The 20,326-nt window shown below is 42.8% G+C and overlaps 1 protein-coding gene across 1 annotated transcript in view; it reads right to left on the minus strand.

Annotated features, from left to right (window-relative positions):
* The window catches only part of LOC126092177 (thyrostimulin beta-5 subunit), a 133,031-nt gene extending 113,164 nt beyond the window's left edge, over nucleotides 1-19,867 (minus strand). The window contains exon 1 of the mRNA XM_049907652.1: nucleotides 19,806-19,867. The gene's annotated coding sequence lies outside the window, so the exon portion shown is untranslated. The remainder of the gene's footprint in view (nucleotides 1-19,805) is intronic.
* Between the last annotated feature and the right edge of the window lie 459 nt (nucleotides 19,868-20,326).

The following is a 20,326-nucleotide window of genomic DNA, read 5'->3' on the forward strand; positions in this document are numbered from 1 at the left end:
GTCTGGTCTTGTTCGCAAATAATGGCACATTTATTCTGGCATCTCTCGAATTCAAATGCCAAGGACAGAACAATGTCAGAGTTTCGATACTGGTCTTGAAGTCCAGGTTTGTAAAGTTTTCACAAAGTTTTTATTTTTTGTATTGTTCATAATGTCGAGGAAACGCCTGTCTATTAATACATTTGTTCATATCGTCAATGGAATATGTATTGTGAGCAGTTTGCTTGTTGTTCGAATAGATCCATTTCCTTCTTGTGCATTCCGACAATTGTAAGCTATGTGGCCAAAGACCTGCCTCAAACTCTCTTCAGAACATATCATCTGGTCCCCGTAAGAAGTGACGGTGCCATCTCATCCTTATTCCGTAATCTTTTCCGCAAGGAGTGGTTTTTCATATAACCTCTTGTATAGTCATTGCGGACCGTCGAGGGTGGTTCACTGTGGTCATTATGATACGCTCGCATGAGCTGAATGTTGTTTGTGCTTCAGTGACATCTTCACAGTCCATGTATCAAAGCCTTGGATAATTGTTAGTCCAATGGTTGTTTTGTGTACTCTACCCTTGGAACGAAAAGGCATTTTTTTTTTCCTGACAACCCACCCGTGTTACGTGTGTTTCATATCTATTGGCGTTTACCTCATAACCATCGATTTCCTGACGTATGCCATCAGTGTTTTGCTAGACCCCCTGAAAACAGAAAGAAGTGAGCCGTCTAGAAACTGAGTAAGGGTCTTTAAAGGGCCGGGTAACCTACAGAACATTTTTGTCCTACAAAGTTATCCTCCTGTCTGTTACTTAAAAATGAACAGTATTAGTAGCAAAACTCAAACTCACAGTGCCTAATTCAGATTTTAATTGCAAATGTGCGTGTTACAGCGCCACATCCGGGAAGGAAGATGCGCCGACCCCGGGTCGAGTTCGTCCAGTGGATAAACGACGAGGATCGGTGTGCCAGCGAGCCTGTGTGTGGTTTTTAGGCGTTTTCCCACATCCCACTAGGTGAATACCGGTCTGGCACCTACGTTCCGCCTCAGTTACACGAGCCGCAAACATTTAGAAAAATTTACATCGTCTCAATCTGAATAACACTAAGCGCAGACAGTTGGGGATATACAAATTCCCTTCTGGAGGGGTGGGGGTAATGGGGTGGTGACCGGAAAGACACCTTGCCACCCCATTAAATTAACCACGCGAGATCCGCTACTAATCATGCCGAACCCGTGCGGATGCGGGCAAAAGGCAAAAGAAAAATAAGAAAAAAGAAGAGGCAATTTCTAGTGATGACGCGCCATAAATACCACAAAACATTTATTTGTTGACTACTATCTGTATCTTTTATGACTTGTTCATTCTATTTTACTAATAATAGAAACACTACCTGACAAGAAAAGGGAAGCACCGAGGCCACATGATCAGATGTCAATGTAATTTGGTACATGTACACACCTTCGGCGGGTATGTAACTGATTAGAACAACAATGCTCTCTGACATACAGAACGACCACGAAGAGAATATAAGGGGCCTGAACAGCATTATCTGTTAAGTGAGCACTGAAGCACGCAGGGATGTTGCGCACTAATGTGACACAGCGCTATCAGCGCCTGACAGAGTTTTGAAAGGGGCCTCATGATGGTCTCGATTTGGCCGCCTGGTAGAATTATGCAATATATAGATAATATCGCTTACCCTGTCAACATGTAAGTATCATTAGGTCTCATCTTCCCCTTATGGTGCTTCACTTTTTTTTGTCAGGCAGCATATTCGAATAGCCTGATCCTTATTGAAGTTTTCTGCGCATTCTTCTAGGCGAATTTTTGTGTATTTCTTTTACTAGATTTATTCCCTCCATCTTCCTTCCCTAATCCAAATGTGTGTCCCGTCTTTAGTAACGCTATCGCAGGTTGCATGTTAAACCGTAATCTTCCTTTCTTGATTCCTTTTTACGAAATTGCAAAAAGAATTCTGGTGTAATGTCGCTCATCAGCTGATGTGTTGCACGCAGTTTGCACTGTTCACTAAAGCTGGCGTTTCGGTGCTCCCGACTGTCCGACCGAATGGGACGGCGGCCCTTAGCGCGAAACGACTCTTGGACCTGTTCCGGAGGCCGGGGAAAGCAGGTGCGTTAACGCCAAGAGCGATGCGAAGGCGCCTGCCGCAACCGGCCCTCGGAATCGATTCCTCTGAGATTGGTCCGGGTCATCGCATCGAGAAACACAATTTCCGCCGTTTGCCTCAGGTGGTCCGCCGAGGGTTTAGGCTGTTGCTATAGGACGATGCAAGGCCGTGCTGACCTCTATGATTCAAAGTGGCTAGAGTCCATCCACTGTGCCTCGAGTAAACCGTTTCATCTTCCATTCTCCATTATTTTCGAAAGTGAATTCTATCTGTGTGTTCATAACTGGTAAAACATTTGTTTTGCAAAAAATTAAGGATTACTTTTTCGAAAAACCACAGTTGTGTCCCGTTGCATCGCTTAAGTCGGAAATTTGGCGCAAAGTTGCTTACATCCTTCCTACGTAAAGGTGCAAAAGGGTGGCGCGATGCGACATCACCCGCGGACTCTACGATGCTTCAAACCCCAATGTGTTGACGTCGTACTGTCGCCATGTGATGTTAAAAAAAAAAGTTCAAATGTGTGTGAAATCTTGTGGGACTTAACTGCTAAGGTCATCAGTCCCAAAGCTTACACACTACTTAACCTAAATTATCCTAAGGACAAACGCACACACCCATGCCCGAGGGGGGACTCGAACCTCCGTCATGTGATGTAAGCAACTTGATTTACTCTATGTGATCAAAAGTATACGGACACGTGGCTGAAAATGACTAACAAGTTCTTCGCGCTCTCCATCGGTAATGCTGGAATGTTGGCCCACCCATAGCCTTGATGACAGCTTCCATTCTCGCAGGCATACTTTCAATCAGGTGCTGGAAGGTTTCTTGGAGAATTACAGCCCATTCCTCAAGCAGTGCTGCACTGAGGAGAGGTATTGATGTCGGTCGGTGAGGCCTGGTACGAGGTCGGCGTTGCAAAACATCGCAAAGGTGTTGTATGGGATTCAGGTGAGGACTCTGTGCAGGCCAGTCCATTACACGGATGTTATTGTCGTGAAACCACAGGAAGTGCATTATGAACAAATGTTTGATCGTCTTGAAAGATGCAGCCACCATCCCCGAATTGCTCTTCAACAGTGGGAAGCAAGAAGGTGCTTAAAACATCAATGTAGTCCTGTGCTGTGATAATGACTCGCATAACAACAAGGACTGCAAGCCCCCTCCATGAAAAACACGACCGCACCATATCACACCACCGCTTCCGAAGTTTACTGTTGGCACTACACACGCTGGCAGATGACGTTCACCGGGTATTCGCCATACCCACACCCTGCCATCGGATTGCCACATTGTGTACCGTGATTTGTCACTCCACACAACGTTTTTCCACCGTTAAATCGTCCAGTGTTTACGCGCTTTTCACCAAGCGAGGCGTCGTTTGGCATTTACCGGCTTGATATGTGGCTTATGAGCAGCCGCACGACCATGAAATCCAAGTTTTCTCACCTCCCGCCTAACTATCATAGTACTTGCAGTGGATCCTGATGCAGTTTGGAATTCCTGTGTGATGATCTAGATAGATGTCTGCGTATTACACATTACGACGCTATTCAACTGTCGGCGGCCTCTGTCAGCCAACAGACGAGGTCGGCTTGTACGCTTTTGTGCTGTACGTGTCCCTTCACGTTTCCACTTCACTATCGCGTAGGAAACAGTGGACCTAAGGATGTTTAGGAGGGTGAAAATCTACCGTACAGACGTATGACACAAGTTACCAAATCAACTGACCACGATTGAAGTCTGTGAGGTCCGCAGAGCGCCCCATTCTGCTCTCTCACGATGTCTGATGACTACTGATGTCCCTGATACGTAGTATCTGACAGAAGGTGGCAGCACAAAGATCCTAATATGAAAAACGAATGTTTTTGGTGGTGTCCACATACTTTTGATCACATAGTGTATATAGAAGGAAACGTCGTTAGCTGATACGAGGTGAAGTTATGCTTCTTTTGTTTAGTGAGGAAAAAAGGTAAGCTGCAAACTTACAACGGCTTAGGAATAAAAGGAACTGTAATGATTTAGAAAGTATGAGAAGAGCTGTATGGACAATATTTTTCTTAAGTTATCGAGTGATGAAGACCCACAACACAGCCTTTGCTCAAGCGATCCTGAAAGTTGGTGCACGTATAAATCGGCTTTATGTTCTGACGAAAATGATGAGCATAGAGAGCATATACACTCTTTATGAACACAATTAAACCTTGTTGATAATGATCTACTCAAGAAATGCAAAACTCAAAATCTCAATGAAGGTCGAACTGTGTAATTTGGAATCGTCTACCAAAAACGTACACTATGAAACTTAAAAACTCTGTGTGTTAGATGCTGTTGTGTTTTAATGAAGGGATATCAAGAAAAATTTAATTACTGGAGAGACTAGGAGTAAATGCAGGTGCAAACACAAGACTGGCGATTTGAGATATCGGTTTTTGAAGCATCATAAAGCAGACATAGCTGCACTCACCTGCACAGAAGGAGTGAGAAAACGAAGAAGAGCCAAGAACAAAAGAATAGAAGACGCTTACGATACAGATGATGTTGCTTATGGTGCATGAATATATTAATTATAATATGTTTACAATCTGTAAATAACACACAAATAAAACTTTAAACCAAGTTTTTTCGAAACTAATCTTTTTGTCCTGTACGTACCTGAGCCGTGTTGGGGCTTGCGTTGGTGCTGTTTGTAGGTTTCCGCCCTCTGTTGGAGGCCAGACGGTATCGTTTAGTTGGCATGGTTGTGGTTGTTTGTCTTCTTCTCGTGTTGGCTGGAGCCACTCGGTTTCGCAATCGTTGCCTGTTCGCTAGTTGCAGCAGCGGCGGTTATCGATATGTAGTTAATGTTGCCCTATCTTTGGGGCGACGTCGTCGTTTTTCCGGGTCGTGTGAGTGGACCAGTTCGGTTGGGGACTCAGGAGGAGCAAGGTCCGAACCGGATCCAGCAAGTCTTAAGATGAGTGCATTTCAATCCAAGTAGACAAACCTCCACCACTGTGATATCTCGCGATTCTCCAGTTACTTTAGTTCGTGTTGCTGCTCGTAGTGTCGCCGAAGTGAAGAGCAGCGGGTGAAGTGCTTTCTACTCTGGTGGTAGTGGTTCCTTTCTCGTTCCGGGCCCTCTAAATACAGTATTCTGGGTACTTAGTGCAGACCGCCAGTTCCGGCTTTGGAGCATTGTTCTATCGTTGCATTTGGTTTATCGGACGTCAGGTAGCTTCGGCAAGATTATCATTAGTCATTCGTTAGACTGCCACTAGTCTGAGTTACCATCTTGTGAAGTGAATGCAACTCTTGGCTGCCTATCTTATTGCTCTCGAAATGGTTTGTTGCCGGACCTTCTCAGAGGTCGATTCCTGGAGCACCGTCTGTGGCCCCTTGTGTTACAAAGTTTACCATCATCTTATTTCAGCCGTTTGGTGATCAGTTTGCTTGTTTTTTAATTAACCTTTGCTATTGTATTTGCTGTTTTACAGTGAGTTTCATACTGACACTACTGGCTCCACGGAATTGTCGCCCCAGCTCCACGCCGCCAACTGCCTTTGACCTTTTGTAACGCTGGACGTGTCTGGAGACCAGGACTGGTGCCGCTTGCAGAAGTTGGCCCTGCGACCGCCCATGCTTGTTGCCTGTCGGGCAACTTCCAACACGCCGCTAATTAGACTGCGTGTTGTGCATATCCGATCCTGATCCTGCGCTGTTGGGTCAGCACACTCTCGCCTTTCTGCACTTAAGCAACGGCGTAAGGGAACTGTCATCCATTGAGAAGTAGCTGTACGTATCAACAACTCAGTATCTACGGTTTTTCTTTTTTAATTTCTTTAATAATTGTCTTGGAGCTGCAAGCTAGCAGCTGTCAACACGATAGCAGACATTTGCTTCTTCACTCGACACATTTAGGACTAAAGCAAATGAAACAGAAGCCACATCAAAATAGAAAGATATGTAGCGAAATGGCTATCAAATATTAAAATGAAATAGTGAAATAATTTTCCTTCTTGCTATTACCTGTTTCAAACAAACGTTCATGTACTGAGTATTGTACACTGTAACGGGTCGAATTACTGGCCGTCTGTGCAGATTGATATATGGTCGAAACTGGAAACGGAAAAGATGGTATTGGCTAAATTCAGTATGGAAAAAATAGCCGAGTTCAATGTGAAAAACCACAGGATAAATTTCAGCAAACCAAATTATAACTCTGGCGCATTGTTCTTTATTATTAACTAACGAACCTGGCAATGCTTCGCAGTTGCTAAATATGTATGGGACTTGCATATACGAGGGTTGGCAACTATTTATTCACAACCGATGCAAAAGTGTTACATGTTTTCACCTCTTACTGCCCTTTAAAATAGTCACCAGCGTTGTGTAGAACCCGTTGCCAGCGATGTGGAAGGCGTAGTATACCGTTATCAGAGCCTGTTCTGTTGATGGTGTGAATGGAGCGGTCTACTGCCTGCCAAATCTCTGGAACAGTTCTGAAGCATATGCCACCAAGTGGTTCCTTCATCTTCGGAATCAATTCAAAGTCACAGGGACTTAAGTCCGGGGAATATTGTGGATGGTACAGTACTTCCCAGTCCCATCAACCGAACAGAGCAGCCACAGCTTGCGCTGTATGCACCCGCGCATCGTCGTGTAAAATGATGGGTGGTTTTCGGAGAAAGTTTCGCCGCTTCTTTCACAAAGCTCGTCGTTTTTGGAGCATCAACCGTGATACGTCTAGTTACTACTCTGACAGGTGACACGTGCGTAAGCATCCTGTCTGAGAACCTGCATCGATTAATGTCCATTGTACATTCCGACGGACTTGTTCAATTACAGCACGACAATGCGACACCCCACCCGTCCAGAATTGCTACAGAGTGGCTCCAGGAACATTCTTCTGAGATTAAAACTTACGCTGTCCACCAAACTTTCCAGACATGAACATTATTGAGCTTATCTGGGATTTCTTGCAACGTGCTGTTCAGAAAAGATCTTCACCCCCTCGTACTTTTACGGATTTATGGACAGCTCTGCAGGATTCATGGTGTCAGTTCCCGCCAGCACTACTTCAGACATTAGTCGAGTCCATGCCACGTCGTGTTGCGGTACTTCTCCGTACTCGTGGAGGCCCGACACGATATTAGGCGAGTGAATCAGTTTCTTTGGCTCGGCAGTATACAACTACGTACAACATTTGTAATCCGGACTGCAGCACTGTAAATGTCGTGCCCCATTTTATACACTGGGCATTGGACCCTATAACTGCGGTGAAACAACATTGATTTGATGGTAAACATACACGACCCTTTGAAGTCTTTAACTTTTTTCTGTCGCATTAGACAACTATCGAATCACTGCAGGCTTGTGACGTTCATGTGATAACCGCTCCAACAGAGGGATACTATCTCTCCATTTTAATTTCATCTACTCTCTCTTTTGTCGCCCGGATTTTAGTTTCACCATGATAAATCTCTTCGCCTATATCCTCGAACGGAAGCACTCTACCTCGTTTTACATTTCATCTACGCTCCCTAGTTCAGATTATAAATTTACAGCACTTTCATCAATACTGAACATGTTCAAATTTCCTGCACTTTCCGAAAACGTGCTTCAAACACTTAATTTCTTCATCCCTGATTACCACCGTTGTGATCTGGCACTCTTAGACCAACACACCATACCAACAATACACTACACTTTTTCCACATCTTGTCCAAAAGAAATTTAAACAATCTCCCCATACCCTATTAGGAATTTTACCCACTCATGTACCCAGCCTAAGAATTTACACAATACTCTACTTTCCTTCGTATGCCGAGACTCCACTCCTTCCCATTCTTCTCTTTTCCTTGCAACAGCTTCGCTCAGATTCCTCATTCCCACAATTTTATTCCGATGTTCTTTCTGGAATTCCCCTAATACGAAAAGATTTGTCACTGCTCACTTATTTTCCGACAAGAACCGTTTCGCATCCATCCTTCTGGAATATTCCGAAATGCACGAAAGTCAAGCAGCAGTAAATTCATATTGTATGCCATCTGCAACCAGTGAGACTCTGATGATACTAGAATGCCTGAGCATAGCACTTTAGAAAGAAACAAGATGCATCAGCGTGTAAACATTGCATTTAGATACACCTTGTTCCTCATGTGTGTAGATGTGTCTCGACGATTCGGTGTCATATGAAAGGTGCTGGACTGTTGCCACTCAAAGTATTAAGTAGACTTCCAATGCTAAGCAATTCCAAACGCCCAGGCATCAATATGTATGCGGAGGTTGTCGCTAGCACCTTCTAACGAAGACGAAGTTCATAAAATAAAACTTGGTTCGTAGTAGGTTGTAACACAAACATTTATTTAGATAGTCCGCTCAGCTAATTTCGGTCATAAGTCACTTGTAAGGACGTGCTTTATGTTACAGTTATCATACAAAACAAGACGTCATATTACATAATTACTTAGAGTATAGTTACCAATACATGACGTGTGATTGTAAAGTTTTTGATAAAGATTCATTCATAGTGTAGTTATGGGACTGACGTCTGCTTTTCTCCAGTAAAAGAATCTAATTATTTCAATATATAAAATCAAACTCGAGCCCGAAAATCAGTTATAGTAGAAAAATAAGCTAATCACATGATCTAAAAAATGTTTACGTTACAGTCTGCAAGAGACCATCTTTTCTTCTAGATAGTATTTAAAGGCTGAGGATCCTCACAGAAACAAAAATTACAGTATGAAATGTTTTTGGACTAATCGCGCTTGAGTCTTTCCGTGTATTCGTGTTGGAGGCTACCGGAGGGACCGCAATCTGACAGCCGTCATCGTTGAGCGTCATAGCGGGGAGAAAACAGTACAGGGCATTATTGGCTACGAGACCCTGAGGAGCAGATTTCTTCCTGTGAGCACCATTAACCCTTTCCAGGAGGTGATTAAGTGTTGTACCTTACGTATAGGTAATGGTTGAATGTAGTGGATGTGAATATAGTGCGGAATCGTGTTCGTGTTGTATCATGTGGGTGGTGCTGGCACATACCAACCGCTTTCGAATAGAAACAAGAAATTCGCCTAGCTTAATATCCGAATCCATCTGACGGAGCGTCACGTAGCCTCATTCCACTACAGAGTGTTTTGGGATTTAATACTGGACATTGGCGCAGTGTGGTTTACAGGAACTTTACATCACCACTTGTCCTCCCTTAGCCAGCGAAGTACGAGCAGTGAAAATTACTTCACCCACCGGGATTCGAAATGGCTTCGTTCTAGACGAGCGCTCATAAATATACGTGAGTTGTCGACCTAGGCTATGGAGACGAGGTCGGAAAGCGGCGAAACGCACTATTGCTTAGATGCAATAATGACTCGTTGCGTAGAAGGGCGATATGAATAACGAGCATTGTGTGAGGGAAGGTCTACTGTCAGAGATACTGCTCTTCGTTGACTGTTCTGTATCTCATTTTCACCAGTAAAATGCAATTGCCGCGAAAAGTACAAGCCTTATTCGATAGATGTATTTGCCTCCCTGGTTACACATCCGTGGAACCTGTCAGTAATCGTAAGTACTGTTATACTACTGGCCATTAAAAGTGCTACACCACGAAGATGACGTGCTACAGACGCGAAATTTAACGGACAGGAAGAAGATGCTATGACATGCAAATGATTAGCTTTTCAGAGCATTCACACAAGATTGGTGCCGGTGGCGACACCTGCGACGTGCTGACACGAGGAAAGTTTCCAATCGATTTCTCATACACTAACAGCAGTTGACCGTCGTTGCCTGGTGTAACGTTGTTGTGATGCCTCGTGTGAGGAGGACAAATGCGTACCATCACGTTTCCGACTTTGATAAGGGTCGGATTGTAGCCTATCGCGATTGCGGTTTATCGTATCGCGACATTGCTGCTCGCGTTGGTCGAGATCCAATGACTGTTAGCAGAATATGGAATCGGTGGCTTCAGGAGGATAATACGGAACACCGTGCTGGATCCCAACGGCCTCGTATCACTAGCAGTCGAGATGACAGGTACTTATCCGCAGGGCTGTAATGGATCGTGCAGCTACATCTCGATCCCTGAGTCAACAGATGGGGACAACAACCATCTGCACGAACAGTTCGACGACGTTTGCAGCAGCATGGACTATCAGCTCGGAGACCATGGCTGCGGTTACCCTTGACGCTGCATCACAGAGCACCTGCGATGGTGTACTCAACGACGAACCTGGGTGCACGAATGGCAAAACTGCATTTTTCGGATGAATCCAGGTTCTGTTTACAGCATCATCATGGTCGCATCCGTATTTGGCGACATCACGGTGAACGTACATGGAAGCGTGTATTCGTCATCGCCATACTGACGTATCACCAGGCGTGACAGTACGATGTGCCACTGGTTACACGTATCGGTCACCTCCTGCCGCACTGACGGCACTTTGAACAGTGGACATTACATTTCAGATGTGTTACGACCCGTGGCTCTACCCTTCATTCTATCCCTGCGAAACCCTACATTTCAACAGGATAATGCACGACCGCATGTTGCAGGTCCTGTACGGGCCTTTCTCGATACAGAAAATGTTCGACTGCTGCCCTGGCCGCCACATTCTCCAGATCTCTCACCAATTGAAAAAGTCTCGTCACAATATGCCAGTCACTACTGTTGATGAACTGTGGTATCGTGTTGAAGCTGCATGGGCAGCTGTACCTGTACACGCCATCCAAGCTCTGTTTGACTCAATGCCCAGGCGTATCAAGGCCGGCATTACGGCCAGTGGTGGTTGTTCTGGGTACTGATTTCTCAGAATCTATGCACCTAAACTGCGTGAAAATGTAATCACATGTCAGTTCTAGTATAAAATATTTGTCCAATGAATACCCGTTTATCATCGGCATTTCTTCTTGGTGTAGCAATTTTAATGGCCAGTAGTGTATATTATCGGGCAGCAAGTTGTTGGCCAGGATGCTCCACTCGCCTCCGTTACAAATTAAATTAAATGTCGCATGGATTGTTGTCAGGGAAACCCCGCGGGGTGGGTTCAGTCGCCTCCCGGAAAGAGTTTTCTTCCTCCGCGCACATCGGTCCCTTTCCTTGTGGATTAGTGAGAGCTGAGTCGTATGTGCATTTGTGGAGTGTGGGTAAAGTTAATAGATGCTTATACAGTGCAGTTCTATATTGTTTTGTATGGTGATGAGGAGAGAAGGGAGACTGTGAAACCCAGTGCCTGCACATAGACCACTCCTCTCGAGGTGGACCTCCGTGCTTAATGTTTCCCTCCGATGGACAGATCACCATCAACAGTGTCACAAGCCCCCACTTCGTGAAGGTCCGCCCCCGGTAGCTGAGTGGTCAATCCTAAGAGCCCGGGTTCGGTTCCCGGCTGGGTCGGAGATTTTCTCCACTCAGGGACTGGGTGTTGTGTTGTCCTAATCATCACCATTTCATCCCCATCGGCGCGCAAGTGGCGTCAAATCGAAAGACCTGCACCCGGCGAACGGTCTACCCGACGGGGGGCCCTGGTCACACGACATTTAATTTATTTACTTCGTGAAGCACCTGTAGAGGCTTGGAATTTAATCCAGGATATCGGAGCAAAGTCTGGTGATCAGGAAGTTTACGCCACCACCTCTCCTTTTGCCGGCCAAACACTGTCAGTGAAAATTACATCCACCACGAGCATTCGAACCAGCGTACCTCCAAGCCGAGCGCCGCCCCATAGGCGTGCGTTAGCGTCCTCGACTGCGTTGGCGGGTTGTCCCCATTATTGATCTTCTGTGGAGTTACATATCATGCAGGTGACAAAGATCCCACTTTCTCGAATCCAAGCTGTAATCTTCAGAAAAAACTGTTTACATCTAAATCTTCACACCCAATTTTACTGTAAAATTCAAGGTTCACCTGTACTTGCTAGTAACATTCGTATTGCTATGTGTGTAATATGTGGTATGAACTTCATTTCACAATTGTTCTGCGTATTGCAATTTTCGTTTAATAACACACGCAAGTGTTGAGCTGCAACGAATTGTAATGACCCGTCCTATTTTAACAATTTACTGGTTTGGAACATGTGATACTGGTTTATTGCTCCGTAAGTGTAATAATTTTTATCACTGAATGTGAAGTGTACATTACTCTTAAATTATTGAAATTTACCCGCGGTTTTTTCCTTATAGCCGGCCGCAGTGGCCGAGCGGTTCTAGGTGCTTCAGTCTGGAACCGCGCGACTGCTACTGTCACAGGTTCGAATCCTGCCTCGGGCATGTATGTATGTGATGTCCTTAGGTTAGTAAGGTTGAAGTAGTTCTACGTTCTAGGGGACTGACGACCTCAGATGTTAAGACCCATAGTGCTGAGAGCCATTTGAAACATTTTTTCCCTTATAATAAACAATAATATTCGAAAGGTGAAGTTGTATGGATGTTTTATTGATTTCATTTATTTGATTAATTGTTTGAGAACCAAACAGTTAATATAAGAGTTAAACAATTCAAATATCCAGCTATATCATCACTCACGGATTAGTAGGTAAGCAGTGATTTTGGTTCAGGCGATAACTGTCGAATTATTTACGTTACGATAACAATAGGGCCTAATAATAGTAATGCTTCGTTCAATCACTCAGTTATTGATGAGTCTGTTATTTATTGTTTAAGGGCCTACTTCAGTTTCAGCGCTGTGCGCTTGACCAGAATAATCAAGACTGGCTGTCACGCAGTTTTGTGAACTTTAGACACTATACGTACTCTTGCTGGTGTGACGAAAACGCATCACCATGCGGGAAATTCATTCTGCGATGAATTTTGCTAGGTTTAAACTTTCACTTCGGGGAAACGCAAGTGAAGAACTGTCACTGATGGAAACTGCTAGGCAGTCCCCCGCACACTGTTTGCGTATTTATCATGTCGCCACCTAATGAACATAGTGCACATCCTTATAAACATGTTTCCAAATTCATAGGCTACTGGCGCTAATTTCCATTTTCCATCGATATACCCGATGTACCAGTCTGAAAATTGTGAGAAATTTTTCCTTTGTAAAAAAACAAGTCTTCCTCGTGGTATTCTGTTCTTACTTTTCTCCATCGTAACAACTGTGCCGAGGACCAGATCTACGATCTGCATTTAGCTCAAACTAATATTTTTTTGATTAGTATGTTATAAATATAGAAACAGCATATTTCGCGTAAATCAAGAGGAATAAAGCCGGTATAGCGGCATAACGAGACCCATATGCTCTTCCTATAATGTAGCCCAGAAACTATATTTCAGCTGAATAATGGTCACCGACATATTGCAACGAATGTTCATATACAACCGTCCGAACATTGCGATTGCATCACTCTTTCATGCTACACACCTACAAAACTTCAATCCGGCCTATCCTCTCGTATGACAATATCAGCTTAAGTTGTTCCTCCGAGATTCAATCAGTTCGTCTAAACTTCCATCCAAATCCTCGTACATAATGTACTGTTTCTTGTCTACCATATGCGTCGTCCGTTCTCCCTCACTCCAGTCCTCTATCAACATTCATCAACGACCCCACCCTCTTTCTCTCCTCACCCACAACGAACTACCTTGAAATTCTCACGGAAAACGTAACTGCCATCGCTCGTTTGTCCCCCCCCCCCTCCCCCACAGATTACTAATCCTTGTGCTCTGACGTGCTTGTACCAGGACGTAACCGCAATCTTCCCCTACGCACTCTTCACATTCTGTCCAAAGAAACTTTAACCACGTTGCCCTACTCGGTCAAGAATTGCAACCACAGACCTACCACCCATTACTGATGTAATAGAGTCCACCCGCCATTTCTGATTTAATAGAGTACTACTTTACCCGGCTGCTTTGTCCCCCACTCTAATTTCCAACAGCTTGGTTCTTAAAATCAGCGACTCCCATTTCTCTGCCTTCCTTCCTTCGTGACAGTCTCAGATCGTACATTACCAACAATGTTAACTCAAAAGAATCAAAACACAAGGGGGATTTTATCTTCTGAGAATAACTCAAAGAAAGTCAATGATACTTTCACTTACAAACCCTACGCTATTTAGCACATTTTACTTTTTTAATCACTGTTTTATGTTTCTTTTTAAATATCACGCTGAAGTGCTACTGCTGACAATCCGTCGGCGTGAGACGAAGGTACAGGGGAGTTAAATAAAAATAATAGGAAAAATCATTTCTTTTTCGTTAGTTCACAACAGTCCTTCAGCTCAATAAATTCGTTCAGCATTCCGCACTTTGATAACTTGTACTTTAATATCACTGAAACTTAACCATGAACTTGTACAGAAATCCTCCTCCTATTGATTTTAACACCATCAACTCGAATTGGTGTCATTTTTTCGATGTCCTGTGTGTACTAATGCGGCCTGGTCCTAGACAAATCATTGGAGTGGTAGATTAAGATTTATTGTACTGTACTTCTTTGAGTGTCACGGCAAACTAGAGGAAGTTTCTCGGTCCAAATTCATATTTTTATCGTGCAATTCTGGCAATTTTCATGCCTTTTCTTGTTTTGAATGTCTTCTCAGATTCGAAGCTCCTGCAAGCCTGCACCAAGGTGTTTCTTTTCTTTTTTGACAGATGGTAGTAGATTGTACAAAGAGACTGCCGCCCTGGATCCTTACTCGCTGTTACTTAGTAAGTCATGAAATCAGTGTTCTACCTTCTACCATTGCCAAAATACGTCCCCTAATCTTTTGTATAAATCCTTGCATGCCAAAGACAATTTCATGTTCTTCTATGCCTGAATAAAGAAATGCACTAAGGTTGATAGATGGTGAAGCAGAGACCTTAAATCTCACTGTAATAACTCTATTAATATTATCGATATACCAGTCCGCCCCGATAGCTGAGTGGCGCCGGCAGGGTAGCTCAGCGTGCTCGGTCAGAGGGTTAGCCGCCCTCTGGAATAGAAAAACTGAGGGAATGGATCAACGAAGAACTTAAACGGACGTCATAGGAACACACGGAACAAACTATAACGAACAAAATTAGATCAACCAAAAAAAAAATGTGGCCAGCGTGACGGATTACCTTCCTACGGGCCCGGGTTCGATTTCCGGCTGCGTCGCGTTTTTCTCCGCTCAGGGACTAGGTGTTGTGTTGCCTTCATCATCATTTCATCCCCATCCGGCGCGCAGTTCTCCAAATGTGGCGTCGCATGTAATAAGACCTGCACCAAGACGGCCGGACACGCCCCGTAAGGGGCCTCCCGGCCAATGACGCCAAACGCTAATTTCCATTTTCCACCGATATACCCGATATACCAGTCTGAAAATTGTGAGAAATTTTTCCTTTGTAAAAAAACAAGTCTTCCTCGTGGTATTCTGTTCTTACTTTTCTCCATCGTAACAACTGTGCCGAGGACCAGATCCCGCAGCCTCACCTTCAACAATGTCGTACATTAAAATAGCACATCCATATTCTGCACACTACGGCCGTATTACGAGCTCGTAACCTCAATTACTGTGCCTGGAATTAATCTTTCCTGCTACATTTCCCTCAAACGTATATACTTTTCATCCATAAATACGAAACAGGAGTGAAAAAGCAAATTTTTGCATGTTCCCTTTCCCCAGCCATATCTCGAATTCTTTTTCACCTTCCTGTAGTCCATCAGAGCTAATCACGTGTAATTACTGGCAGCATGTCTAAAATATATCACTTTTGCAGTACTTTTCCGTCAGCATCTGACTCATTGTACGTCAATCACTGAAATCACAAAGTTATCAGAAGCAGCAGAAATTTCTGTTCTACCATATTCAGATTTTAAGATGAAGATTAGGGTGCAAAGAGGAAGGGAACCTGCCGTGTTCTTTTCACGGACTCATCACACCATTCGCCTTAAGTGGTGTAGCGAAACAATAGAACACATACATCTGCATGCGATGACGGGATTGTAATCGGTGTTCGCTCGACTACGAGTCATCAGATTTCAGTACTTTCCGATTAATCAGATCGTAATATTGCAACACGTTCTCAGTGCCTCAATAAAGTTTTTTTAGGATTCGACCATAATTTAGACAAACTATCCAATCTCTGGAGGTCGGAAGTAAGAACGAAATTTTTACTTTACCGTATTAAGAAGTCTGTATTACAGATTCTCCTCTGTTTTGACTTTCCTGCATATAATCATTTCCTCGCTGTAGTTTTCGTGAGTAATCGGTCAAACATTACTTACTTTCAGATATTATGGGTCTGCTTAATTTTTAATATCCGTTTCACTCTTTGAAGCATCCCCAGTCTTCTTTCTTCCAGCTCTCGGAGAAAACCAAGACACACATATCTCCAAAATTCTTTCTTAATATCGTATCATTACTGTTAGCAGTCACATTAAAGGTCAAAAACCTACATGTAACATTACCATCCTGATTTTTTGCCAGGTCCTCGAAATAAAAACTTTACCTCACCATGCAATGATTTATTCCTTCCTGGAGAGCAGTACGGAAAACTGCAATCTCCATTGAGCTGCTTTTCAACTTTTTTCTGATGAATCTTGCAAGTAGGAATACTAATATTCAATAGTGATTAGATAACATTGTGAATTCTTGTTTCCATTCACTTTCAATGTTCATATCATTATTCAGTGATGTCGAGAAACGTAAGTTGGCTGTGACGGATTGGGATGCCAGTTCACTGTATTCATTTCAGGAAGTATTATTCTAAATTAGCGTGTTACTATAATTAATAGACAAAGAAATCCGTACCTCTTCAGATGTCACCAAGATTCTATTCTCATCTACTTTACTTCGATGTAAAAAATCTGTGCTATTATAGAACTAAATTTTTAATGTCCTTCGGAATTCGATGCAGTTAGTACAGATTCACAGAAGTATTGGAAATAATCCTGCCGTGTTCAGCAGATTATTACCACATACCACTAGCAGTTACCTATACGCTAAGGTATGCATCCGACTGTTCCAAGAACAGTAGCCTATTTTGCACAAGTTATAGAACTATCTAAAATTACAATTAAATAGTTAAAAATTATTTGTAATATTGTGGCCATAACACGCTATTGCATCTATCTCTTCAACAGGTGATAAGCTGAGGATCTGTGTAAGAGCACTCCACACAGAAATTAATGTTCCTCTAGCCCGTCTTTCGATAGGAAGTGAGAAGGACTGTATTAAAACCTCATCAAAACATTGCTTTTTATCTGCTATAAAATGCTCAACCTATTGTGCTTACAGGTTGAGGGTGAAATCGATCAGGATGAAGTGTGCATCATTTTCAGTCTCATAGTTACTTGTAAACAATTAACATCATAAAGTAGCTCTGTGAGAGAAGTTGTATCCCATGTCAAAAGTTGGATGAATAGCATTCGATGTAGGAATATTTAACCCAGAGTATTTCGTCACCTTGAGAGGTAATAAGGACGGTATCATTTTCCAAAATCGCTAGCGTAACAGAAAATTTCTTACTCTAACACACAGATACGAAATTTTCAAGTGATTGCAACCTAAAAATGGTATAACGTACCCCCTAACAATTATAGACACCAGTAGGGTATTGAGAAAAGTCTGGCAGTTCCTGCAAGGTATTAATCACATAAAGAGATAGTGTATTTGGGTACGGAATAGAGTAAAAGAACTTTAAATGGCTTGCATTATATAATCTTGGAAACGCTTGGAAAATTTTTTGTTCTTTTAAACAGCAGAAACATTCTGGAAGCAGAAACAAAGTTCACCTGAAATTTTGTGCAAAGTCTATAGACAGAAAGTTTTAGATCTAACAGAAGTGCTCTTAATTTCGTGGTATAAGATGGTGGCTGGGGAACACGAAATCCGGACGGTAAAACACAGCTACATTTTATTCTTCTACTCCTCTGACTGAAATATGATGTCTGATATGTTTTCTTCGTAAGTTTCTACTTCTACGTTCACACTTATTTTTGCTTATACAAAGCAACGGTACTACCAATTAAGAGGCAGTCTTCGTATATGTTCCAGATGTATTCTGGATCGCGGAAGGTAACAACGTCAGTGAATTGCATCCAAACAAGCTAGCTGTCGTAATTGGAAAGTTAACTCAGCACAATTTATCATACATATTGTAATCCCTAAAAATATAGCGTGGTATAAATGCGAAGATGTCAACTATATTTCAGTTTCTGTGAATATTATTTTAAATACTGATGTGTCAGTGAAACCCGCAGTAGTTCACTACTAAAAAGCTAGATGGCACCACGTAACAACTCAAGATGCCTCACGATAATGGAGGTCAATCTCGTTGCCTTACGTCTAAATTTCTGGGTTCTTCACATACTTCCCCTCTGTTACCGATATGAGAATTCCAAAAATAATCTTTGGGTTCTTCACATACTTCATTTCTATTACCGATATGAGAATTCCAAAAATAAAATTCCAAACATGAAGGAGATTAGATAAGTAGTGATACGAAGTTACTGAATTTTATTCATCAGTACCTACAGAAATTATGAACAGACAAAAAACTGACAGATAAATGGTTTACGGTTTTGACACTAATTGTTAGCCCTCTAATAAGACTTCAGTCGTAAACTTGTTTCAGTATAAAAATACTTTACTAAACAAGGTAAGACTAGAAGAGATAATAAATCCCCTGCTTTTCAATTATGAACAACACACCAGGCGATTACGAGAAGCTCCACAGTATTACATGAAAGTCTTACTGTGATAAAACCTTGCGTGACATAACTTACTTTCGTTGGAGCAAAAAGCCTGCCATTGGCTGCTATAGAATATAGTTCATTTAACTTACTGATCTCAACCACTGTGCAGAATTATTTTGTAAATATAGCGAAAGCTATGAAATAATTTCAATTTCAAAGAAATATGTTTATCATTTTCTTCTTCTACGTTATGAGATTGTAAGAAACGTCAGCAAAGTATGAAATATGCACATGGGATGATTACCATCATTTCCTGGTTATTTTTCTACTTAGTAACGAACAACTCTAGGAAACTATGTGACATTGAAATAGAGACGAAATAAAAACGTCTTTGACTGAGAAACAGCGAGTGCTTCTTAGCTTAGTAAGGAGACACACATACTGCAGAATTAATATATTAGTATTTGAAAAGTAAATATGACATTCTCATGTGCGTTCCCTTACATGCGTTCTCTTTCAGCTCTGTTCAGACACACAGTCAAACGCTCTAGATGAAGAAGAAATTGTATTATTTTGATGACATGAATTGAAAGGGACTTTTGTGACGTAAGTATTGTAGACACGATCCTCGGGTCAATCATATAACGTTATGTATATTTCACAAACTCAGTATATTTGGCGGGAAATACTGAAATGTCAGGGGTGTAGCACTGAATAAACCATAAGGAATCATTACACAGGCGCAAAAAATGCTACAAACGTATCAGTATCAGCATTGGAGTGACTCGTAAACCTGACGAAGGGGGTAACAAAGTGGAAAAAAAATAAATGACTTAGATAGACTTAGAGAGACAGAGATAGACACAGAGATAGGAAAAAGGGTGACTCTCTGATATGTGTAAATATGATTTCAAAATGTATCGTAGGGTAAATACTTTAATGAAAGCATCATTTAGATTCGAGAAAGGTGCCGTGTACTGAAGAAGGATAAGGAAGGGAAACTTGGAGGGGGGTATCAGGTCAACGAATTTTTAATTTACAACTTTGTACAATCGGAACGGCGTAGCAAATAATACGCAGAGCCACGTAGCCCATAAACTCACGTGCTGTGCTGGCGATTCGTGTGGGCAGACGGGTGCAGCGGTGGATGCCTTCCTAGCGACGCTCGAGTCGCACTGACGCCGAGCGCCACGACGCCGGCGAGTTTTGGCGCCTCTCTCCCCACCATGGCACCCCGCGCCGTAGGGGTGGCAGCGGCGTCCTCTTTGTGGGGATCTCTCGCTCGCCATTGGTTGGCGCAGTGCGCGCGCGCCGTGACGTAGTTCCACGCCGTTTTTGGCAGCGCTACGGGCAAGCTGCACGCTTGAAAGGGTTCTAATTAGACGACCTGCTGGGGCGGCGTGATATTTGGTATTTTAAACTTTCTTACGAAGCAACGTCTTGCCATATCTTAGTAAAATGGTCTGTCTAGCAGTGAGATGCACAAAAATTCCCACTCAAGAGCTGACAATCGCTTCATAGTGTCTAGTGTGACGAATGGCAGCTTGCTGTAAATGTGGAAAAATGTAAATGAAATAATTCTGATCAGAAACACGAACATAAAAACAAAGTTATTTTGTGGCCC

The sequence above is a fragment of the Schistocerca cancellata genome, chromosome 7, assembly GCF_023864275.1.
Source record: "Schistocerca cancellata isolate TAMUIC-IGC-003103 chromosome 7, iqSchCanc2.1, whole genome shotgun sequence".
NCBI lineage: Eukaryota > Metazoa > Arthropoda > Insecta > Orthoptera > Acrididae > Schistocerca > Schistocerca cancellata.